The 26,202-nt window shown below is 38.8% G+C and overlaps 2 pseudogenes; one reads left to right on the forward strand and one right to left on the reverse strand.

The window, feature by feature from the left end:
• The first annotated feature begins 1,270 nt into the window (after positions 1-1,270).
• LOC120605435 (nucleosome assembly protein 1-like 4) overlaps positions 1,271-26,202 on the forward strand; it is a 31,693-nt pseudogene continuing 6,761 nt past the window's right edge.
• LOC120605452 (uncharacterized) lies at positions 22,633-22,751 on the reverse strand (annotated as a pseudogene).

Here is a 26,202-nt window from a genome sequence, read left to right on the forward strand (position 1 = left end):
TGAGGCTTGATCAGAACACTGTCTTGCCTCCATTCTTTTCTCCCGCCCATGTTTTCTTCAAGGTACGGTCCTCCTCGGGTTCTACGCAATAACTAGGTCCTGCAGGTCGGGACAATCTTCTATTCTTTACCCACCTTGTTCTTCCCAGCCAAGGGGCCTTTGTTCCCAGCTTCCTCATGGGAGATTTGGCTCTATACCACATTTATCCTTATGGCCCACTCTAGGGTCAGCTTAGGACTTTCAGAAAAACAGCTAATACTCACTAAAATGAATTACAGCTAATACTCACTACATGCTGGACACTGTCCAATTACTTTACATGCACATTTGTTCCTCACAACCTTCTGAGTTAAGCGCAGTTATGATCTTCCTCATTTTACACAAAAAATAACTGAGGCACAGAGAGATTAAATGACTCATTCAAGTTTACATAGCTAGCAACTTGCAGTGCTAAGATTCAAACCTCTGTCTGCGGTCTGCTTCCAGAGTCCAGGCTCCTAACAAATGTACTGCCTTTTAAGACATAGAATGGAACATTACAGAGACCACCTGACGAACCCTTCTTTTGTACTTAAAAAAAATCATTCCTGCATCTTGAGAGACAAAGGACTGGAGGGCCATAAACCTATAGCTAGTTTAGTCCAGCCACAGACACTTGCATAGGAAGTACTACCCTAATCTGCCCATAAACTCAATCTCATTACACCATCATTATAATATCATATCTATGCCTGGAAGTTCACGAATCTAATTATTATAGACTGAATTCTGGGTAAGCACATGCTCAGCAGGCAAAGTGTTACATGGCACTCAAGTCAGTCAGGGTGACCTCCCATGTGGATCTTCTAGTATGGCTCTTGTACCCTCCTATCACGGCCGAAATATAAATAGACCTTCCCATTTCTGCATTGTTACAGCCCTCTTTGCTGAAAATCCGCTTCTCCCTTGGAGCGTACTGTTTTCTATCTTGTCTCTTCACTTCTCAAATTCCACAGGGCTGTAGCCTTACTTAGCATGGCCTGTCTCCTTCTAAAATGTACTTTCAATAAATCTTACTTCTTCTAAATCTCACCGAGCTGTAATTCTTTGCTGTGTCAGTGGGAAAGAAATGAGGACACCCTCCTCCCCCACATGCCACTGGGGCGACACCAGATTTCACATCAGCCCATCAGTAACAGAAAGAGCTCATCCACTCAGCTCTGCAGATAGCAATTACATTGATATCAGTATACAGTGAAAGAAAGTAGTATTTATTGCACAGTACTACACAATGGAAAACGGGCAGGTCGTACTGGAAAAACCCCAAATACCCAATGGTTTACAGAAAAGCAGTTTTATAGAGCAAAAAGCGCAAGTCATCGTGAGTTCAGGGTTTGGGGTCCTGAGTCATGCTGATTGGTTAAGAAAGAGGTAAGGGTATTAAATCATTATTTCAGGTCTTGAGGTCAGCTTCTATGTCTTTCAGTGCAGGACAATAAGTGATACATCCACCTGCCTTCACAAGGATGTAGCCAGAGGTCGATTCACTTTAGGGCTCAAGAGCTGAAACATAACTTAGGCCATGATGTTATCCTTTGCTTAACAGAAACCCATAGCTTGTGGCCCTTAGTCAAGGCATGGCCATTGTTTCTGGCTGCCTCGGGGCTAATAAGGGAAAAGGGCTAAAATTTAACAGGCATCTGTGAAGAAACTTTATAATAGAGTGCTGGGGCTACCTATTAAATCAAAACCATACATTAAATCAGGACCCTTGGTTTCAATGGGACACAAAAGCCTGTCCTAATCCTTCACATGTTTTTTATTTTAGTTTTGCAAAATTTGATCAATCCAGAGGAAATCTCAGGCTCTCCAGAACCATCACCTCACAGGTACGAGTGGCCTGACTTAATACCTGTCAGCTAGAACCTTAGGAGGAGGACAAGATGCTGCAAAGTACAGGATGCATCTGATCAAGAGAGAGGAAAACCAAAAACAAGACTTGGAGTTTTCTTGGTGGCCATACTTACACATTTAAGGGAAAAGTTATCAATAATACCATCTTTACATATTCATGATAAACATATAGTTTCCTCTAAAGAAGTATAACGGCACCCAAACTTCATTTGAGTTCTGTAATATAGTTTTTCTTATTCAAACTGGTTTTGCCCAGATGGCGGCATTATGACTTACTTGCTTTTTCCACCCTTCCTCCCTGTATGCCTGCTCCTTTAATTGTTAGGCCTTAGGGCATAAGATCGATCAAGTCTCAGGTCTATTGTCATTGGGACAATAAGTTTCAGTTACACAAAGGATAACATCTTAGCCTTAGATGTTTCAGCTCCAGGCCCATCAAGGCAGAACAACAACCCCACGGGTCATAGGACCAGTCCACGGAACCAGATGGGATCGGGCTGAGGCAAGACAGGGCAAATTCCCCCAATTTGGGGGAGACCAAGCCCTGCACTGAGAGAAAAAGAGGGTTCTTTGGCAGATAGTGTAGAAAAATTCAACACACATGCCGAAGTTAGGGTCGAAAAGAGTTTATTAAAGAAGGGGAAAATAAAAGACTAGAGAAAGAAAAGACAAAAACCCAAGACAAGGAAAAAAGCTCTGAGTGTGTGCATGGTGGGGGAGATCCAGTTTATATATCATTCTTTAGTTCTATGAGTTTAAAGACTTTATTGTCCCTATTTCCTTTGACATGGACAGACAGTGAGGAAGTATGTAGCCTGAAAGGCCTGCTGGCAGTTCCCAACTTTTAATCCATAGGTTCCCTCTCCATGATTTTAGCCATAGGGAATGAACAATTTTATTTTGTGTAGGATGCCACTTAAAGACTCCATTTTTCCTGTTTCCTCATCACAGATGTGGGAAATGGGTTGTTAACAATCCCAGCAGAAGTCTTCTGCAGGTGTCCTCCTGGCCTGGCTGCACGTCTGATCAGCATATTGCAGTCTCTGAATGTAGCTTGATTAACGTTTCAGTTCTCTTGCCTCTTCCTTACATTAGTGCCAGGCTGATTCCAGAACTGGACACAATGATCAATTATCCCAGACCTGTCCAATATTCCAATCAGTAGTACACAGGACCCCAACTCCCTTAGTTTCCATGATGACTGGTTTTCCCCTATATAACCTGTACTCCTGAGACACCTAGATGGGGGGGCAGGTTGAGAGCATTACCTCGCTTTGGCCTTTGGGGCTTGCAACTCCCCAAAATAAATCCTTACTTTCTTTGCTGCAAACCTGCCTGTATCTTTTGTTTGACTAGTGCATAGGCAAATGGACCCCTTTTGTTCTGGTAACAGAATTAACTTAAACTTAAGAAAAACTGGACCAACAAAACAGCATGACATTAATTTTCTAAGACCTGTTTTTTATAAATTCCTAATAATTGTGGGGAAAGAAAAAATAATCCCTCTACCTTTCTAAGGTTGTTGACTAAGACAATCCTATAATAAAAGACAGATTAACAGGAGAAAAACAAACAGTTCCATAACATGGATACCTCCTGTATACACAAGAGACTCAGGAATGGCCCAAGCCACCAGCTTAAATTACATCTCCAGCTAAAGACAAAAGAATGGGGGAGAGGGTGTGCAGGTATGGGAGGTTTTCAAGCAAAGCTCAGTAAATAAAGTACTGTTATTATGCAGATTTAAGTCCTAGTCTTTTACATTGATAAGTTTCTAGAGATGTTGTCCCTTTTCCCATTTATATAAAAAAAAACAGTGCTGCTTGCCTAGGAATGCTACATTTTCTAGGATTTGACATTTTCAGCGATCAAACTACTAAAAACAGAATGCTAAATAGAATGATGTCATTTGTTTCCATAGACTATACTAGATATACTTGATATACTAGAGCGTTGCAAAAATAATAATAAAATGAGATAGATATTTCATGGCAAACTTTGGGAGTGAGGTTAGGACTGTAATCCTCAAGTTATCTTGGGGCAAACGGAGAAAAAAGTTAGAGTCATCCTCTTCCTGTTACAAAGAGGGAGACACCCTTTCAAATGGAGATTGCCCTGTTTTCAGAGCTTTTCCTATGTCTGTTTTCTTAAAAATAATCAGCCTAAAATAATCCTTAGGTCAAAAAGACATTTGTTTTTCCCACTTAATAACAATTATTTTTGCATTTTTATTTTTTAAATTCTTTAATGTCACCACATATTTGACCCCATTTACTACATCTACCTCCTTCCTCCCCCCTCCCACCTACCCTCTGGTAACCACTAGTATATTGTCCATGTCCACGAGTCTCTGTTTGTCCTGTTCATTTGTTGCTTTTAGGTTCATATCTCACATATAAGTGACGTCATGTGGTTTTCAACTTTTTCTGTCTGGCTTATTTCACTTATTAGCATGATTATCTTGAAGTCCATCCATGTTGTTGCAAATGACAGTATTTCATCTCTTCTCACGGCTGAGTAATATTCCATCTTATATATGTACCACAGCTTCTTTAGCCAATCATCTATCATAGGACACTCTGGTTGCTTCCATGTCCTGGCCACTGTGAATAATGCTGCTATGAACATTGGTGTCCAAATATCTTTTCAGATATAGGTTTTCAAGTCTTTGTGGGGGTAAATACCCAGTAGAGGGATTGCTGGATCATATGGTAGATCAATTCTTAGTTTTTTGAGGAACCTCCATACTGTTTTCCATAGTTGCAGTCCCACCAGCAGTGTATGAGGGTTCTTTTTTCTCCACATCCTCTCCAACATTTGTTATTACTTGTCCTGTTGATAACAGCTATTCTAACAGGTACAAGATGATACTCATTGTGGTATTGATTTGCATTTCCCTAATAGCTAGTGATGGTGAGCATCTCTTCATATGTTTGTTGGCCATTTGCATGTCTTCTTGGGAGAAGCGTCTGTTCAAAAAGACATATTTTGGGGTGACAAATTCTGCTCCCCTTTATAACCAAACATGAGATCAAATTAATGCAAGGAAAAAAGAATTATTTTTATATATCAAGTTGAAGGTTTCAAAATCATAAATCGACAATGAATAAAACATTAAGTGATAACATTTGAGTATAGATTCTCTGCTATTACTGCATCTCCCCTCATTTTTAAGCATATGTACCTCACAATGGAAATATACAGAAAATGTGAAGCTTCAGGATGTATAAAACTGTATTTGAATTTCTACCCCCTTCCTCTCAAAATCTGAACAAACAGAATATTGTTTCTGTCGGTTCCAAGTATTAGGCAGGAAAAGATTTAATAATGCAGTGAGCAGGGCTTTCCCACCTTTAAATAACATTTTAAATCAGGTTTTACTGGAAGGTTAATTTTTTTTTTCACCAGAATCCCTTAACACACAGAATAAGAAAAAGAAAGAATTAGTAAAATCAGTACCATATTCTTTATTAAGAAAAAAGAAAAAAAAATACTTTGTGGCTAAAAAAATTTTATACGTCAAAGACTGCATAACCTAATGCCTATTTAATGCATGACTCCTATTGGATTTGTGGGCAAAAAAGGGGCTACACACAAAATCTGACAAGCTCAGAGGAGGCCAGCATGGCAGGCCCCACAAGTTCAGAGACCGAAATTAACCACACAAGATGGTCTGAACATAAAAATTCCTAACTAAAACTGGGTCATGAAGGGTAGTCACATCCTGGGCCTGTAGGTTTCTTGACAAAGGTCAACCTTTACCTTAAGTGAGCCTGTCTATTGTCTTTTCGCATCTAAGATAACATACCCTTCCAAAGTCAGAGTAATCTCCTTTTCCAGACCACTCAAGACATACCCACTGCACCAGAACAGAGACCACAGCATCCTTCACTGTTATCTTGTTCCCCAGATACCGTATCTATGTGCTGTCAATGTTAATTATCCACCAATGTAAAAGAAGTATGCATCTCTGCATACTTCCTCACCCCCCACGTTGCTTTCTCCCGCCCTCTTAATCTACCACCAATGGATGTCATGTAGCCTTCCTTACTTCTCTTCCTTTGATTCTAATGTATAAAATAAACTGCAAAACTGCCATTCTCCAGAACATTTTCTCAATCCACTGAGATTTTGCTTCCTGGCAATTGTCATCAGTTTGGCTCAGGTAAACTCATAAAAATTCTCTACAGGTTTGGATGTTTCTTACATCAACAGATTCTTTGTACAAAGGATGTGTTTCTCTTTTTAAAAAAAAAAATAGCCTGGTATGAATACCGAAACCCCCAAGCATGTAAGTGCTAAGCATATGCATCTATCACTGGTCTGTATCAGACGTGCGTCAGCAAAAATGTTCTAATTATAATCATTGTTTCCTGTATCTAAGTATATATTAGAAGCCCTGTCTACTAACCTCGTCCACCACAAGTATTCGTTGTTTGTTGGTTTTAAATAAGCACCCTGGTGCCCCTGTGAGAGAAATCCTAAAAGAAGCCAGCCACCATTTACTTCATGGATTCGAAAAGAGACGTGCAAAGCATGCCTTCAGAGCCGGAACCTGTGCATAAAATTACGCTCAGCACTTCCTCAGTCTCAAGAGGGTTTCTGAATTGTGGAGAAGAAATTTGTTTTTGTAAAATCTACTACCTTTTCTTAGTCTGGAAACGGAGAATCAAGTCACACCCCTGCTGTCGAATTTACAACAAAAGTGGCCATGTGGTGGCACCTTCTGTGGTAGAGTTCTCAAGAGCCCTCCCAATAGTTGTTCTGCTCAGTGTCTCCATGTCTCAGTGTGAACCGTGATCTAGTATCCATGTCCCTGTTTCACAAGCCCAGACCGCCACCCACTCAGTTTCTCCTCTTCCCCTTCCCTATCATGAAGACACCTACTCTAGGCAGTATCTCCTGCTCGTTGCTTAGGAAAAGCTAAAATATCATAAAACACGGTGCCTAGCCTCAAGGAGTTTACAGTCTAGTTAGGGTGGTAAGAAATTTAGATAAACAATTCTAACACAAGGTAAAACTGTAAAGGCTCCTTATTGTTCTTGTGCTGTTCAGAAGGAAAATGTCCTTTAATTTAAGAGGAATTAGGAACATTTTATGGAGGTGGAAGCACCAGAGAATATTTCCCTTTGCATATGCTATTCCATTACTTCTTCCCAGAGTGCATATTTCTCCCCTTGCAGACTCTGCCCACGTCTTCTACCGTTTACCTTATGCGTGTCTTTCATACTGTTATGTATATTCAAAGTACTTATTGACATGGGTGCCTCCATATAATTTCTTGTACCCCATGAGAACAAAGACCGCACCTTAGTGACTGTTGGATCCCTAACCCCCAGCACAATGTCTGATGCATTACAGCTGCTCAGGAAATATTGAATTGAATAATAATAGTGTTGTTCCAGATGCTTTATATAAGAATTCTAATTCAATCTTCTCTGCAACACAGTGACATCAGTATTCTTCTTATCTCCATTTTAGAGATTAGGAAAACGAACCACAGATGGGTTGTGTGATGTCGTCAAGGTCACACGGCTCTTAAGTATCAGAGTCAAGAGTTGATTAAGGCAGTCTTTCTTCCAAATCTGAGTTTTTAATAATTCTACAATCCTGCTTCTGTAAATATAATACATGAGTTCGGCCTTAATGGTAGGATCTGGAATATAAGGTTGGTAAAAAGAGATTCCAAGTGGAAGTTTTAATATTAGCAAAGACATATAAAAGGGAAAATGAGGGAGCACATAAGAAGCAGAAATAAGTTTAATTTGACTGAGATATGCGATGCATATGTGAAAAAATGTGATGTACAAGACCGAAGATTGAAAAAGAGATGTCAGGTGAAGACTGTTCTTGGGGCCATCAATTCCCATCATTCTTGAACAAAACTGAGCCTTCTTCAGCATCCTTCATGCCTGGCTCGCCACATGTAATCTGCTTGAGGTCACTTGAGTTCTCGGCCACCTTTTTTCTTAAATCCATCTCTTCTACACCTCCCCTGCCTCTGGAGCAGGGCCCAAAGCCCACCTGCTTGGATTACTGAAAGTTTCATATAACCGAAGTCTTTGCAGGCCTGAACATCCTGGAAGAGTAATGCTCTTGAAGTATACTCTAACCGCCACCCACTATTCAAAAACCCTTGTGGAACAAAGTCGTGACAAATTTTTGCCCAATCAGTTATGTCCTTATTTGTGCTTCTGTGGTTGGTTGTGCTAAGGTCATACTGATAGGATTTCCATGAGCTAATTTGTCAGATTCTGAGCAAGGGTTGAAATTCTGCACAAAAGCTGACAGAACTCTTCAGAGATACTTAGTGATACAGTTCAGAAGCTGAGCCATTTCACCATCCAAATTCCAAAAGGAGGCCCAGAATTAGAGCCCTCAGAAGTCTTTGCACTAGCAATGTCCTGGCACCCTAAAAACTTGAAGTTTTAGAACAACCAGAAACAGTGAATTTGGTGTGAGCATTAGTGTTCTCATGACTGACAGTGATTAAGGTGAAGTCTGTGCAAAGTGGCTTTGATATGGAAAAGTGGGAACCAGAGCAGGAGAGGAACAATAAAGGAGGCCAACATAAGGCATGGTGACAGCAGCTGCCAGACTGGTTTGCAGATACATGTGAAGCATACTTTGGGGACTCCTCGAAATAACAGGAAGATTTATTTTAAGAGAATTAATTTATAACAAACAATTTTGTAGACATTTATGCTATTTTAATTTGGATTTAAAAAATATGACTCTTGGACTCCATCACCAGAAAGTGAAAGCTGAGTCTTAACCTAGACCAAGGAGAGAAAAATTCTCTCCAATTTCTCCTAGCTTTTCCACACAAACCTGAGCTGCTAATCAGACTCGGTCAAGATTTGAGACAGTGATGAGGCCATGTCTAATAGTGACCTGTGTCACTATGCTACAAAGTCATATATGTACATGTGGTTCTCTTTCTTTACCCTCCTATATCTATACTCTAGAACTATTAAACTGAGCTTGGCCTGCATCTTAGGGGATAAATGGTCACCTTAACCTCTTTTTCTTCTCTTCTATGTCATGTCTTCAAATAGTAAGATAAGCCTGGAGACCTTAATCTCACTTGTTTTCTCTCAAGTATAAGCTATAAAGACTCCATCGTGTGACTGTCTACAGTCCGCTGGTGATGATAGCTGGGTTTAGAGGGAGGAAGAAGCTATGTCAGTCCACAGTGACACAGACTGCTGTCATTCATTCTTAATTCCAAAGTTCATCATTTATTCCAAGGATGCATGGCTGGATGACTGACAATTGGAAAAATCTTCCAAGTTCAATATCAGTAAAACACTGTCACATCAAGCTGTGCACTTCTCTGAAGTAAGGCTTCCTCAATGATCCGTTTGCCTAAGTCTCAAGCTAGCCATCTAAGATATGTGAAATGCTTGTCAAAACAAAACAGACAAAACAAAACAGTGTTTTCACTCCTGAGCATGACAGAGAGAACTTCCTAGCTGCAAAGTTCTTAGTCTTCCACAGTTAATTTTATAGCCTCCTCTCACAGTTTCTTTCTGGGTGAAACCTGACCATCCCATCTCAGCATCTTAGACAATCAGCCTGGTAACACAATTTCAGTGGTCTAGATAATATCAGTCCCCTTTAGTATCTCATAATGCCATCCTTGACATGTATAGAAAAAAGCTGTGACTTCTGTAGGTTCTGTTTGGAGCAATGATTGTTAATAGAAATTCATCCCAAACGGAAATTTCAATATTTACCTATGACTCTCTCCAATCTATGATGGAGTCCAAGTGCTCATTTCATAGTACCTGCCATTAAAATCCCATTGTCATTTCTTTGCCCCAGTCACCTCTTTCCTCCTCCCTTGTACAGCTCTTCGCAACTAGCTCCTGATACATTGGACCCCTACATGCACCCCTGATGCACACACAGCACCTGGCAGTGGTTGGTACAGAGAGAGGAGATTTTTGGCCCTTATTTTCTAAGAGAATCCAAAGGCTCTCATCTCTCCTTGGGAGATCGAAAATGCAAATTAGTTCATTCATTTGGCATCTCTTCATTGAGCACCTGCTATGTGCTAGACGCTATTTCAGGCAATAAGGAGAGAACTGTAAACAAAACAACAAAGGATTTTTACCTTCATGGAGCTTACATTTTAATAGGTGACACAACAAATAAGATTCTGAAAAAAAAAATGGTAATGTTTATTCCTTTACAAGTGTAAAGGTTTTACTTATGCCTTATCAGTAACTCAGTGAGGCAACAGGGCGTGTTAGTTGAGCTGCCTTAAACAACCTCTGTGATGCTCTCCCCTGCTGACACTCCTAAGGAACCAGAATCAATTCTAGCTGGTCTCTCACAGAGGCTGTGCCTTAGATCATAAGCATATACCATGTACCATAGCACAGTTTATCAGACAAGTTCCTAATTAGAGAATTTCTCCAGCATTATCCGCATATCATTAAGTGGCACTTTGTTTTTCTCTTTACCATTTCCCTTTATGTGCCTGTGTCTCTCAGGAATCTCACAAGGAGGAGTTCTGGGCTAAGGTGGATTAAAACATTCCTGGATTCTTGACCTATACCACTCAGTTATTCTCAAATCTCATCCCTATTTCTAACAAACCTTATTTTATAACCATGGCCTGGAGTATTTGGGTTAAACTATTTTCCAAATTTTCCTTTGTTAGGTACTTAATCTACTTGCCCGATATTGCCACCTTCATTAGACATATTCTATTGAGATGCTCATTTCCATTTCTTCCTGAAAAGCTCTCTCCCTTCCAGCTAAGCTTTCCCATGGGCTGATGAGATTGGAAGCTGCCATCCCCTAGCCACCTCCAATGATGAGTTACTGACCTCTGCCATCTTCGGTTCCAAACAGCATTTATTCACTCATTTACTCATAATATTTCCTGAGTGGTACCATATGCTAGGTACCGGTCTTGATGCCAGGGACAACGCACTGACTCAATTGGGAAACATCTCTGCTCTAACGGAGCTTATTCTAGTGAGGGGATATATAAGATAAACAAATAAACACAATACACCAGGTGGCGATGTGTGCTATGCAGGAGAATAAAGCACAGAAAAGTGGGTATAGAGTGGTGGAGGGAATATTTGAGACAAGATTCACTTGTGTCAAGTGACACTGATCCTGCTCCACATTCCAGCCTCAGCAGCAAAGCTATTCCCAGGCCACAGAGATGGGGATGTGTCCTAAAAAGGGACTGTGGCACCAAAAACTATTAGGTAAGTCTTAACCTCTGCCAGATGACATTTTTCTGCTCTTATTTTCTGATAACTCTAATTGTCATTCCCCAGTTCTCTGTCTTCCTTTCTCCCAAAGGGCATGTCAAATGTTCCCTGTGGCCTATCCTTCACTCCCGCATTGTTCTGGGTTGCCCTTGTTGACTTCCCCTTATGACATATGCTTTGTCTTGGTAACTTCTTCTCCAGTTTCTCAGCAAAGGTCACTTCCAGTCTTGGCCATTGAAAATGAAATAGAAAAAGGTTCACCTCTAAAAGCTTGTACCAATCATTAGTGAAACTAATGTAGGGAAGAGGCAAGAGAACTAAAAGTTGAATTAAGCTATATTCAGAGACTGCAATAAGCTGATCAGCCCTACAGCCGGGCCAGGAGGACACCTTCAGAACAAAGGAAGATTTCTGCTGGGATTACTAACAACCCATTTATCCATACCCTGAAGGGAAAACAGGAAAAGTCTTTAAGTCATGCCCTACACAAAATAAAATCATTCATTCCCTATGGCTAAAACCATGGGGAACCTATTGATCAAAGCCTGAGAATTGCCAGCAGGCCTCTTAAACTATTTATTCTTACCTTTTTATGCTACATACTCTTATCCTTTCATACTGAATGCCTGCACCATCAAAGGAAAATAAGTAAACAAAGTCTTTAAACTATAATCACAGGAACTAAGAATGATATATAAACTGAATTCTCTGAACACTCAGAGTCCCTCTCTCAGTGTCTTTTTCTCTGTCCCTCATTGTCCCCACCTCTCTTGTGTCCCTCTGAGTCTCTCCCAGGCTCTCTCACTCTCTGCTTCTGAGAGGAGACCATACTCTATGGAGCATTACCCCTTCTCTAATAAACTCTTTTCAACTATTTCCGGCTTGCACTTGAATTCTTTCTTCCGCTCAGCCAATAACTCTCTCTCTTGGTGCAATTTGCCCTGTCCTTCATCAAAACCTCTAGCAACCAGAAACCTCAAGCCCTTCATGGAAGCATTTTAAGACTTCTTGAGCTGGGAAATATCTTTTGAGTCACATTTCTTCACTTCTTGAAATACTACCTTAACTCTGCAGCAGTTCCCTTCCCATTTGCTTCCTTTGCTCTTTGAACACTTTTATTAAAACTCCCTCTAATACCTGCTATTTGCTTGTTTGAAAGCCAAAATATTTTTTGTTGTTGTTTCCTTACGTCTTAGGTCTGGCTTAAAATGCTCCCCTCTCTTCCAAATTTCAGATATTCTATGAAAATAGAGGTTTTATGAACCAAAATTTTATGTAGAAAACCAAACTGTCAAGTACATAAAATAATATAATTGCTAAAAAGTATAGTTATAAAAATTTTAATTAGTAAATTGATGGCTGCCCAATAGAAATACTAATGTTATATATTAGGAAATGATAGGACATTGTTTCTACTTCCTGGTCCTCCCTCCACTTCTCTGTGCTGGAGAAGATGTCTTTGTTTTATACCTATAGTTACCCTACCATACAAGGTGATCCTTGTCACAGAGATAAACAAATTTACTCATAGCCATCGACCTAAAAAATGGAAATATCATGATTTGAACCCAGTTCTGTCTGGATCTAGAGACTACATACCTGACTATACTATAATCCCACTGAAAACAAGTCTGCATTTCTAGAAAATTATGTCATATCATAGAGGCACAAGGTAGAATCTAAGCCCATCCAAGGCCAAGGCCTATACTTCATTCACAGCACCAGTCACGTTGTAGATCCTTAAATGAAGCACATTAGCACGTTTCTCTTGAGTCATTCGACCATCTGACTAATAAACATCTGCTTCTCTTAGAGGATGACCTACCTCACACTATTAATGGGCTTCATTTCTTTTTGATATTTGGGATTTTAATCCTGCCTCAGCTTTTTCCTGGCATATCTGGTTGAGCAAATGCCAACCCCAACATAATTTCCTCCCTTGCGCTGTTTCTTTATTACAGCTATTATATTCTTGCTATCCCCTCGTACACATTAACATCTGAAATCTCAATATTTAATTAAAAATTATGATATAGAAGTAAGTGCCAAGCTCTCACTATTCTTATGAATAAAGGAATTTTTTTCTGGAGCAAACACGTGCACATGAGACTGCTATATCTGAGAACCAGATGTTCAAAGATTTAAACTGACTACGTATACAAGAATATAAGGCTCTAAAGCAAACTTGTTTTTGAAAAATAATCTTAAAATTAAGCCATAACTACTAAGCTATGGGGCGCTAAATGCGCGCACGCGTGCGCGCGCGCGCACACACACATACACACACACACACACACACTATTCTGTTAGATACTACAATCTGCTGCATTGATTTCAATCAAAACTTAACTGAGCTCATTCTATGTTCAAGGTGCTGCTAGATTCAAAAAGGAAGGACAGAGGAATCTAAGATAACACGGGACGAAGTAGGAAAAAGAGAAAAAGGTTCTGTAAGTAAAGATTCAGATGAGGGACATACGGCTTCTGGTTACTGATATCAGAAAAAGTTTCATATAAACATCGGTACCTAAATCAGTCCCAAAAGGAAGCACAAACATTTCTCAGAAAGAAATGAGGAAGAAAGCATTCCAGGCAGAATCACCTGATTAAATATATAAGAGGTGGGAAAGTGAGGGGCACCTTTGGGAGTGATGAGTAACAGAGTTTGGCTTGAGCACAGGCTGTATCGAGGAAAGAAAGGGAAAATAAGCCTGAAGGGAAGAGTGTCATAGGAAGTCTTAAATTCCATACCCAGGAGTTTTAACTGAAATAAAGAAGTGCGATTAAAACTTCACTAGAAAAATAAATCTGGAGTGGAAATTGAATTAGGATGAGATAGAGATATAAGGCAATTACAGAAATCCAGACAAGAGGTGATTTATTAATGCACGAACAACCCCTACCTGGATCCCTACAACAGCACCTACTGGTCTTTCTGCTCCCTCTTTGGCCTCCCCAACACAGCAGCAAGACTGATCCTTTTCAAATGCTTATCTGATGCCCTAATCCTCATCCTTAAAGCCCTTTGCCCTTACATGAAAATTTCATGTGACTCTGATCTGTCTAGTCCCGGGCTAGGTATCCCACCACACTTCATGACACTAGGCTTCAGCCACACTGATCTCCTTTTAGTTCCTCAGATAGATCAAGCTCTTCTCACCACAGAACCTTTGCACTCCCTTTGTCTGCTGGGCTCTTTCCCCGTTCACTGTGTGGCTTGCTACCTTTCCTTATGAGGCTTTTGTGAACCCCGCCTAAAGTAGGAACACTTTTATTATTCTCTAGTCATCTCCTTACTTTTTTTGAATCATTCTATTTAATATGACTTAATTTTTGTTTGCTTCTTGTTCTTGGTCTGTCTGTCCCCACTAGGTCTTAGGTAGCACGAGGACAGTGCCATGTCTGTTTTATTCACTTCTAGAGTCCTAGTGCTTAGCACAGGTGTTCGATTAACATTTGTTGAATAAATGTTAATGATCTACAACTGTATGGCAGGCACCATGATAGGTACTGAAGAGATAGCACTGAATAAGACAGTATTGTTGTCAAGTAGCTAATCGTCTAGAAATGTGAGACAGACATGGAAACACATCATTGCCATGGAGGTAAGAGTAGAGTCAAGCAGATCAACTAGGAGACTCTTCTAATTGCTTAGCCAACAAACAGTGACGGTCAGAATGATGCTTAAGTGGAAAAAGCTATAGTACTTTTTGGGGATGGGAGAAAGTACAAGTGTAGGAAGTCACTCTAATTTTTGGATGAAATATAGTGATAACAGTGGAAAAAGAAAGAAAAGAGCCATTGAAAAATATTTTAGAAGCAGAACTTGGAAACTTTTAAGGTTTTGAGAAAGAGACAGAAATCAAATGGTGACTGAGCTTTCAAGTGATTGTAAGCTGGTACTGTGAGTACCCAGAGTAAAGATTCTAAGAGAAGAGGAAAAGAATGAAAAACATAGGCTGTTCTTCTTTTTTATTTTTTTAAGCCTACAGCACCTGGTATTCCTAGGTGGTCTCCCATCCAAGTACTAACCAGGCCCGACCCTGTATTTTCCTTCTTTTCAAAAATATAGATACTTTTTATTTTTCAGTTATAGTTGGCACACAAAACTATATTAATTTCAGGTGTACGACATAGTGATTAGACATCTATATAACTGACAAAGCGATCTCCCTAATAAATCCAGGGCCCCTCTGACACCATACATAGTTATTACAATATTATTGGCTATATTCCCTATGCTATACTTTCTATCTCCATGACTATTTTGTAACTACCAATCTGTACTTCTTAATCCCTTCCCCCTTTTTCACTGACCCTCCCAACCCCCTCCCATATGGTAACCCTCAAAACGTCTGTTTCTATGAGTTTCTTTTTTGATTGTTCATTTTCTTCTTTAGATTCCACATATATGTGCAGTCATATGATATTTGTCTTCCTCTATCTGACTTACTCCACTCAGCACAATACTCTCTAGGTCCATCATGAAATACTTTTATCCATCCCATTACTTATAGTCTGTGTGTGTCTCTTAATCTGAAGTGAATCTCTTGTAGGCAGCATATGTGGGGGTCTTGTTTTCTTAACTATTCATTCACTCTATATTTTGATTGGAGCTTTAATTCTTTTTCATTTTAAGTACTTGTTGATAGATATATAGTTATTGCCACTCTTTATGTAGACTTTTGAGAAATATTTTTTCTTCTTCTTCTTAAAGAAGGCCCTCCAACATTTCCTGTAATACTGGCTTGGTGGTGATGAACTCCTTTAGCTTTTCTTGTCTGGGAAGCTCTTTATCTTTATCGTAAATGATAACTTTGGCATGTAAAGTAACTTTGGTCATAGGTCCTGGGTTTTCCTCACTTTGAATATTTTGTGTTAAGCCCTCCTGGCCTGTAAAGTTTCTGTTAGGAAGTCAGCTGACAGTCTTATGGGCGTTCCCTTATATGTAACTAATCGCTTTTCTCTTGATGCTTTTAAGATTTGAAGTTAACCTTTGGCATTTTGATTATGATGTGTCTTGGTGTGGGCCTCTTTGAATTCCTCTTGTTTGGAACTCTGACTTCCTGGCATGGTATGTCTATTTCTTTTACCAGGTTAAGGAAGTTTTCCATCATTATTTCTACAAATAGGTTTTCAATTCCTTGCTCTCTCTCTTCTTCTGATACCCCAATGATGAAAATGTTACTCTTGATGCGTATTGGCTGCTCTGTAGTTTGGTTATAATTTTGGTGTGCTCGCTAGAGGAGGCACACACAGCCTCTAGTTGCTACACTATCTTGAATGCGTGGCTCAGATTTTCCTTAATTGTCACAACCTTCCCCTCAAACTTAAAGCTATTTTTTTTTATGCAGTTCTCAGGAAATACAGTTTTAAATCTTGTTCGCAATAGATAATTTTGAAGTTTCAACTTGAGAACAGCAATTTTCCAAATAAGCACTTTCATCGATAGTGTCATAAGGATAAACAGAACTGTAAATAACAAACACAGAACTAAACTAAAGGCAGCAACCTCAACACACCCATCCTTTGTATGACTTCATCAGCAACTACATCTTAGTCCACCATATCCAGAGATCGATAAACATATTTAAAGAGGAAAGATTTAATGTAGAGAGAAATATACTTAAAGAAAACCAAAGTTAAAGTACATAATTGGTCCCAGAAGAGAAAATTAGGCAATTTTCATGAGCTTTGGGCATACGGAACACTCATTTGATGCTCCGATAAATGAATTTGTGGTCAATATATCATTATAAGGTAGGCTTCCAGAACCAAAATAGAAATTTTGAATATTGTTTTAAAAGAAGTAGAAACCAACATGCACCTCTGGTGGTTAAGTTGGCTTGAACTTTCTGCAAACATCACTCTGAGCCAATTTTCTACCTCTGAACCTTCCCATTGGCTATGATTTATGTCCATGAATGGTGCTAATGTACACATGCCCAATTTTCTATGGCTACTTGGAAAAACTTGGCCTCGGAACATGGTATACTCAGTGGCTGCCCAGAACTTAATTAAAATTCCCAACTGACTAAGCCGACTTCAAATGGTGCCATAACTAAACTTACTAAAGCTCTTTTGCAGAAAAATATGACATTAATCCCGAGTCCAGCCACTATCAATCTTACTTGAACATTCCAGCACAATAATTCATATTGAAGCTGTCTCTACACTTGCAAGTGTTTTCTAAACAAAATTTATGTTTAAGAAAATGAACAATTCATTTGGATCAGTCTTAGCAGATCAAATATATTTATTTGATATATTAGGTAGGAAATGATTTTCCAAAGAGTGATTGAGGCAAAACAAATACCTTCGAGTAAACCTGACTTGGTGCAAACACATATCCAAAGTTTTCAGAAAGTAGTCTCCATTTACCTAGTCACCTGTAAGATTTCACCACGTGACTAGCGATACTGCTTGGAAGCGATTATATTATTTAACAGTTTAACATCATAATATGGAGGTAGGGTGTGTTGGTGAGGGGAAAAATGGATTTTGGAAACAGAGAGACCTAGACTCAAATATCAGCTCTGCCACTTATTTACTGTATAATTTTTGGCATGTAATGCAACCTCTTTGTGCTTCAGTTTCCTGTGTTTTCAAAAAGGATTTTATCACCAATGTCATATCACTGTTGCAAGAATCAAGTGAGATAATGTGCATAAAGAAACTAGAATAGCACCTGACATAAGGTACACAGTAGACAGATTTGAGATAATCTTCCTTTATTTTGCTGGAAAGAAATAGCCAAGCTCAATGTTGAAAAATGTCTATATCTCTTTGCAACTCTTGCATTTGCCTGCACAATACTTCTCTAGGTCATAGCCCTAGGGACCACCATGATCCTTCATTTGTAATCCTTCATTTTGCTTCTGTTCATATTCAAGGTAATTTATCCTTCTAACCTGAAATTCACTTTGTTGTAGCCCCTTTTACTTTCCAAGAGAGAGCTCAACTTCTTCCTCCAAAAAATCTTATCCACATCATGAGAAACTACTTATTGACCCAGTTCTCCTCACTGCTATATGTATTTGATCTATCTCCCCCGCAGATGCTCAACTTTTTGAGGGTGGAGCTAGGGTTGAACTAAATTATTCCCTGACTATGCTAAATTAATATAAGTTGATGATGCTAGTTGGTATAAAACTGGCATATCAGGGGTATAATAAAGAGGACAGTAGTGTGGGTTCATGAAGACAGTACTGGATTGCCAGTTGTATGTCACTTATTTGTACTACAAATCAGTTAATCTTAAATAATGTTCTTATCTAAAAAGGAGGCTAAAATATCCACTGTGAGGATTAATTTAGACATTATGTGTGCTATACAATATACACAGTAGCTGAAGAGTCCAACTCTTCAATGGGAAAATCTTCAGGAAGATTTTAAATGATGTGTAGAAATGTATTAGTCTACGATCTAATAACGTGGTATGTTAAGATATTGGCAAATACTTAAATGATCAGTTGCTTTTTACAAAATACAATTTTAAGACTTTGCAAAACTCACATAAGCCAAAAACTTTTCATTTTTATGAGGCAGTTGTTGAAGTGCCTCATTCGGTAGAAAATGAGAAGTGTATTATCTTGAAATTAGACGTGAGCTACTAATACATTTGTAGAATGAACATGTTATATTTTGTTGGTCTGATAATATCATTCTTCTTTGTTTCACCATATCACTAAATAACTACAAGAGATTTCAAAAAACATTATAAAATACAATAATCAACTGATTTTGAACACCCTATGTTTTCCCCAAATAGAAATACATACTGAAAACTTTATTTAAACATATGATCAGGTGTAATCTACAAGGATTATATGATTTGAGCATTAAGTCTCCATGAGCTAGACAAGGTTAAGAATTATTCACACATTTTTCAGATGAGGAAACAACTTTAGGAAAGTTAAGTGACTTGCTCAAGCTCATACATCTTGCAGAGGCCAGACAAGGAATTCGAATCCTTTAAATGCTGCCGACAATTCAGCAAAAACTTCTTGCTTTAATAATTATAATTTCTTCAGAAAACTAAAACTGCACTCAATAAAACATCAAATTGCCAGTGAAATACTCCAATTAAAATTTAATAATTTTCAAGATGGATTTTTACGTGTTAAATGAAATCCTGAAAAATTAATTCATTCAACATTTATTAAGTACCTACCCTGTTCCAGAAACTTTTGGTACAAGTATACAATTGTGAACAAGACAGAGAAGTTCCCTGCCTTCATGGAGTTTCCTTTATAGTGGTGTGGCAATGAGCCAATGAGCAAATTCATACTAGAAATATTAGGCATACTCTTGCTCTTATTTTTCTGAAAAAAAAAAAAGATATGAAAATGCTTTAAAATTACATATCACTCAGAAATGCACCATTCATCTGAAAGATCTGAAGAAAAATAAAGCAAAGAGCAGAGAGAGAGACAGGAATTGCTAATCAAAGAAGGCCTTTCTGAGGGTGACATTTAATCAGGAAGCTGTACAAAATTTGAGTAAAAGTGGGGAAGAGCATCCTACATAGAGGAAGCTGCAAGTGCAAAAGCCTGAGTTGAGAGTGTACTTGACTTGTGCAAGAAATGAGATGGAGGCCATTGTGGCTGCAGCAGAGGAAACAATGAGGAAAAGTGTAGGAGAGGTGGTCAGAGTTGAGTGCAAGTTCGATCATGTAAGTTAACATTTTATTCTAACTGCAATGGGAAGACATTAGAGGGATGGCAACCCTGACTTCTATTTTACAAGAGCTGCTTTTGCTAAGTGAAAAAATTAATATTAAGAAAGTGGAAGAAAGGAGGCCAATTATAAGACTATTACAGTTAAGTCCAGGACAGAGATAACAATGGTTTGGAGTAAGCTATGTAAGAAGCAGACGCATCTGAGTTAGAGTCAAAACAGTTTGTTGACGGATTATATAAGGGAGTTAGAGAAAAAAAGTAAGAGATGAGAACGATTCCAAGGTTTGTGGCCTGGGCAATGGTATGAGTGACGACACCATCTGCTGAGACTGGGAACATCCTGAGCGCATCTCCCTCCTGTGCAAGAACTGTGTTTTATTCATCTTCTTATTCCCAGTGATTAGTACAGTGTCCAAGACACGAGTAATGCCTCATAAATGGAAGTTGAAGAAAAGGTCTGCTAGATTCCTACAGCAAAAGTCATGCATAACATTTGACATGTTTTCTGTAATTCTTTGTGCTTTAACTGGACTGAAGCACAGATCCATTGTTTACTAAAACATGAGAAGAATGTGGGGTAATTTTTCCGTGGAAATAATAACTCTAGATGTCTGATAAGTCTTGGGAATGCTCTAGGAAGCCAAACAGGACTCTCTCTTCATTCATGTATATCGATGCCATGAATCCTAGAGTGACATACCTACTAAGGACCGAGGAAATTCCAAGAGATGATAAACTACTCCAAGTGATGGTCTGAGGCCACCAGAATAAGATCTTTATTATATGAGACTAGTCAAGGAGTGTAAGCTTATTGAGAATAAAACCTGTGAGTGACTCATTTATCTCTATACACAGTAGAGTGCCTTGCACATTAGGCACTGGGTGAATGTCTAAGGAGCTGAATGGCAGAAATATTGCTATATGATTTTCATACATCTAGTTTAGTAGAAAAATGCATGTGTAGAAAGGGGGTGAAATTAACTATGATAAGCTGTGAATCATAAAGACTTCCCTACAAAGAAATTTAAGAGTAAATTAAAGCATCTTCTAGTACTATTTACTACTTAATTCTTGAGATACAAAATGAGCCTAACTAAAAATCTTTCACCATTTTAATGGTATGCATCCTTGAGATTAAAATGCAAATAATTTCTCCAGTATCACCATTATTTTGGCATGCACTCAAGGTAATAAAATCCTTTACATTACTAACTGTAGGGCAGGGCTCCTCAATCTCAGCGCTGTTGATGTTTTAGGTTCCGTAATTCTTTGTTGTGGGAAACTGCCTTGTGCATTGCAGGATGTTTAGAGGCCAATGGCAACCCCAACACAGTTGTGACATCCAAAAATGTCTCTGGACATTGCCAAATGTTCCCTGGGGGGTAAATTATCCTAAGCGAGAACCACTGGTACAGGGAAAAGAAATTAATATTCATGCAACCATTACCCCATTCTATAAATTATCTGCATGCCTATCAAGAATTAAGCTAGCCTCTGGGAACACGATGAATGAAAAAGATGTGGTCTCTGTCCTAATGGAGCTTCCAGTAGAACTGGGAAAAGAAGCAATCACCTTGATAGATGGTCACGGGGATGGGGAGCACAGCATAGGGAATGTAGTCAGCAGTAATATAATGGCTGTGTGTAGAGCCAGAGGGGTGGAGTAATCGGGGGGATCATTTCATAAACTACCTAAATGCCTAACCAATATACATGAAACTAATAATAAAATAAAATGCTAAAAAAAAAGCAGCAATTGCCAACTGCATAATACACGTGTAAGTTCAAACTGCAATAAGTTCTACGAAAGAAAAGACAGACCTGGATACGGTGGTCAGGCACAGCTTCTCAGAAGAGGTGGCATTTAAACTAGGACCTGAAGAATGAAAAAGAGCCAGGGAAGAGTGGTGGGCAAGAGTGTTTGAGTCAAAGAGAACAGCATGCATGAGGGCTTTGCCATGAGTCAGGGAGTGTGCTAGTCCCATTCCATGCATTGTTTCATTTAGGTGGGGTGTCATATGACCTGGCTGCTCACAGCAATCCCACTTGCACCTGTGGCTCTCTGTGATTATGTGGATGATGAATTCTATTGACACCCTATTACAAATTTGAAGGGGATTTTGCTCCTAATCTCTATGTTACATATAAAAATACTGAGCCCCAAGTAGATTAAGTAATTTGTACAAATTCACAAAGTTAGTTAAGTGACAAAACTGGATTGTAAAACCCAATCTCACTCCAAAGTTAATGCTTTTGACTACTCTGCTTTAATGTCTCCCATAGAAAGAAAGATGAAAGAAGATATATAAGTACTGAGTAGATATGAGGTACTAATAGAAGCGAACATGCAAAATACAATAATTTGAAGAACTGATATGCTATGCAAGGAGATCAAAGTTGGAATTGGGGTCATTTGAGCCTGACGGCACAAATGCTCTATAAGGACCTGTGATGAAGTGTTCATAGAAGACCAGAACCAACTTCCTCACCAAAGTAGTTCTGGAGAGCTTACTCATAAGGCACCGGGTCGATGGCGCAGCTGTGTACAATAAAAGGGACCCTAAGCAGGACTCAGTAAAGGTTCAATGTCTGGCCAAGACACCTATTAGACATGGGACCCTAAGTGAGTTCCAACGCCTGAGATTATTGTCTCATCTGCAGAGTAGAGATAAGGGCGCTCATTCTACCTAAATCAAGGTTTGTCAAGAGGCTCAAATAAGGTAATGCCTGTGTAAACTAGAAAGTAAAAGCAGGCTTTTTGAGCTGTTGGCATTTCTGCTGCTGTACTCAGTCAACTTCTTTATCCTTTTTATTTTTTATGCCTACAGCACCTGGTCTTCCTAGGTGGTCTCCCATCCAAGTATTAACCATGCCCAACCCTGCTTAGTTTCTGAGATCAGATGGGATCGGGCACGTTCAGGGTGGCATGGCTGTAGAATTCTTTATCCTTTTGATACCAGAATTCTTCAGAAGGGCTGAAGAAATATGAGTTCTCCTAGGGAGAAATGTAGATATGATATTTTTTAATGCCTCCGTTGAATTGTCTGGTCAGAGACACTAGTCTGGATACCAGCAGTTTGATAAACCTCTATCTCATTACACCAGTGTTTTCCATTCCCCTGTGGCCCTCATGGGCTCACCCACAAAAGAACTTACTGTATGGATCTCATAGTTGTTTCTAGTTGGGGAAAAGACTAAACAAAAGAAAAAGAGAGAAATCACTCTATTTTAAAGAGAAATTTCCAAATATTGAGTTGGCATTGCGATGGCACTTCTTCATATCCATCTGTGCTGGTCTGCCTGTATAATCAACACTTATTGTCTGAGATTTCAAGCAATTTAAAAAATATTTCTAGAAATACAGTGTCCCTTTGACCTTTAATCAACCTTTCAATAGGCACTTGCTGTAACAGAAAAATGATAGAAAATGCCTATTCTTTTACCTCATTATTTTTTTTCACAGTGTATCACAGATTGGCTGCATTTTTTAAAGAGTAGAATGCAAAAAAAACTTCTGAACTTACTTGGAAGGTGGTTTTAAGTGACTATCTAAAGTAACTTCCATGCTGTCTTTTTTAAGCTATTATTTTAACAACTTTATTAAGATAAAATTCACATATGATAACATTAGCTCTTTTAAAGTGAACAATTCAGTGGTTTTTAATATATTCACACAGTTGTGCAACCAACACCAGTATCTAACATCAGAACATTTTAATCATACGAAAAAGAAACGTCATACTCATTAGCAGTCACTGCCCACTCCCAATCGCCTCGCCTCCTTCCACCACAGGCAACCACTAATCTTTCTGTCCATATGGATTTCTGTCCGTAAATATTTTGGATATTTCAAATAAATATAATCACATAATCTGCGGCCTTTTGTGTCTGGCTTCTTTGGCTTAGCATAATGTTTTCAAGGTTCACTCACGTTGCAATATGTATCAGTACTTCATTTCTTTTTATCATCATCATAGTCCACTGTGGACAAACCATTTTTGCTTATCCATTCATCGGCTGACAGAAATATGGGTTGTTTCTACTTTTTGGCTTTTATGAATAGTGCTTCTACAGAAATTCTTGCACAAGTTTCTGTGTGGACATCCAATTCCATTTCTCTTAGCTATATACCTAAGCGTAGATTTGCTGGTTTCCTCCAAAAGTTTGAACAATGGTTATTTGAAACAATTATTGTAGAGATGGATTATTATGATAAAATAATTGGAATTCTTATAAAACTACTGCAGGCAGGCAAGAATTGCTATTAGAAAAATTTAATTTGAAAGTTAAGAAGATTGAAAGATTATTTCTCAGATTTAATAGCTTGTAATTAAGCTGTTATCAACTTTAACAATTCAAAAAGCTATTTTCTTATTGTAACTGGTCATTATAAGTTAGGGTTTTTTTCCTGCCTGTTTTAGCACTGCTATTCCTATTTATGAATTTCATTACTGTCAAATTATAAATTATACTAAGAAGAATTGCTATGTCAGATCGCAACTCTTAGGCCATTTATATGTTTAATTTACAAGGTTTAAAATAGCTATATTGTTATATTTGTGAATAATTAAATGAGCTAATACTGTGACAGAAAATATAAAAACAGATGAACATAAAATGTGTCTGCAATTTCATTCATTCGCTACAAATAAGGAATACAGCTTTGCTATAAAAATCACAAAATACTTTGCTGGTTTTAGTCTGAAAATGCAAGCACGAGTTTTAAAATGATTTTCTTAAATGTAACATTAAATCCATTTAATCAAAGTGATTCATGCTGTAAAGCGACTACACTGCCGCTCTTGCCTAGGGTAGAAGGAAAATTCAGAAGAGTTGAAATTCTGGAACTGAAAGCAGAGCGTTTTGGGGGTCAGCCCTCCATTACAGCCCACTTCAATAAGCAATCTCATAATGTACCCGGTATATTCTTAGGAGCTCATTAGGCCTCCAACTACCTTCTACAAAATCTACACTCTCCCTAGTCAATTGTAGGCACAAGGAACTTCAGAACAGACATATGGTAAAACATTTGAGAACTTTTGAATGTTATAATTAACTTATGGATTTAGTTACATATCCATTAGATATCTAAAAGAACTTGCTGCTATAGATGAAATATTCTTGCCCCTAAATAAGGCCAATATCTCCACTTGTGCCCTATATCTCATCCCTTCTTACGTACTAAAGGACATCACTCGAGCAATTCCCTAATTTTATTCTTGCATTTTTCCCTTTCTACTCAACTATCCCCATCGGCACATAAATAAACCATACTTTCATATCTCTGATTTACAAAACAGACAACGCAAATGTCTTCTGACCTTAATTCCTCTGCCAGCTATCTCATTTCTATGCTTCCATTTGCAGCAAAACCCTTGGAAACAGCTCTCTACATATCCTGCCTCTAATTCATCTCTTGATTTCTCCTCTTAGACGTACTATATATAATCAGGCTTTCATCCCCACCTCCACTGAACTTGATCTTGTCCGGCTCAAAAATGACCTTTTCAAGGTCAATTTTCAATTCTCATCTTAGCTGACCTGCAGGCAGCACTGAATATAAGAGACATTCCCTCCCCTTTCCTATTAAATTTCTTCACTTAGCTTCCAGGAACTAGACACTCTGGGTTTTTCTCCTGACTGTCTGTACCTTCAGAGCCGCCTTTGAGGGTTATGCTGGTTACTTTCTTCTCCTTGTACTTTTCACACTGTTGTGCTCCAGGGCTCGGGCCTTAGGTCAGTCTCTTTTGTATCTGCACTCTCCCCTTGGCTTTAACTACCATCTGTATGCTGATAACTCCCAAATTTCTATCACCAGTCCACATATCTGTCCTTAACTCCATGCTAGCAGATTTTACTTCCTATTCAACTTTTCCACTGGTGGTCTAATTGGCATCCCAAAGCGAGCATGTTCCCAGGTTAATTTCTGATATTCTACCAACGCTTACTCCATCTTCAATCTTCCCTATACAGTGGACAGAAACTCCATCCTTCTCATGTCTCAGGCCAAACAGTTTGAAGGCATCCTTGATATTTCTCTCTCCTCCTCCCTCTCCCTCCCCTTCTCCCTCCTCAACCTCCCCTTGCCCACTCCATATCTAATCCTTCAGCACTTCACACTGCTTTTCAAAGCTGCCATAATCTCTTGTCTGCTCATGGCAAAAGCCTCCTAGCTGTTCTTGTTTCTACCCTTTCCCCCTACAGACTGTTCTCAGAAGAGCAGCCAGAATGATCCTGTTATTACGCAATTGATGCAGGCCAGGGCAAATCCCCTCGAGTGTGGGGGGAGGGGGGTTCAAGTCCTGCACCCAGAGAGAGGGTTCTTGACTGAGCACAGGAAAGAATTCAAGCGCGCACCAGAGTTAAAGATGAAAGGAAAGTTTATTAGA

This window comes from Pteropus medius, unplaced genomic scaffold (genome assembly GCF_902729225.1).
Source record: "Pteropus medius unplaced genomic scaffold, Ma_sr-lr_union100, whole genome shotgun sequence".
Lineage (NCBI taxonomy): Eukaryota > Metazoa > Chordata > Mammalia > Chiroptera > Pteropodidae > Pteropus > Pteropus medius.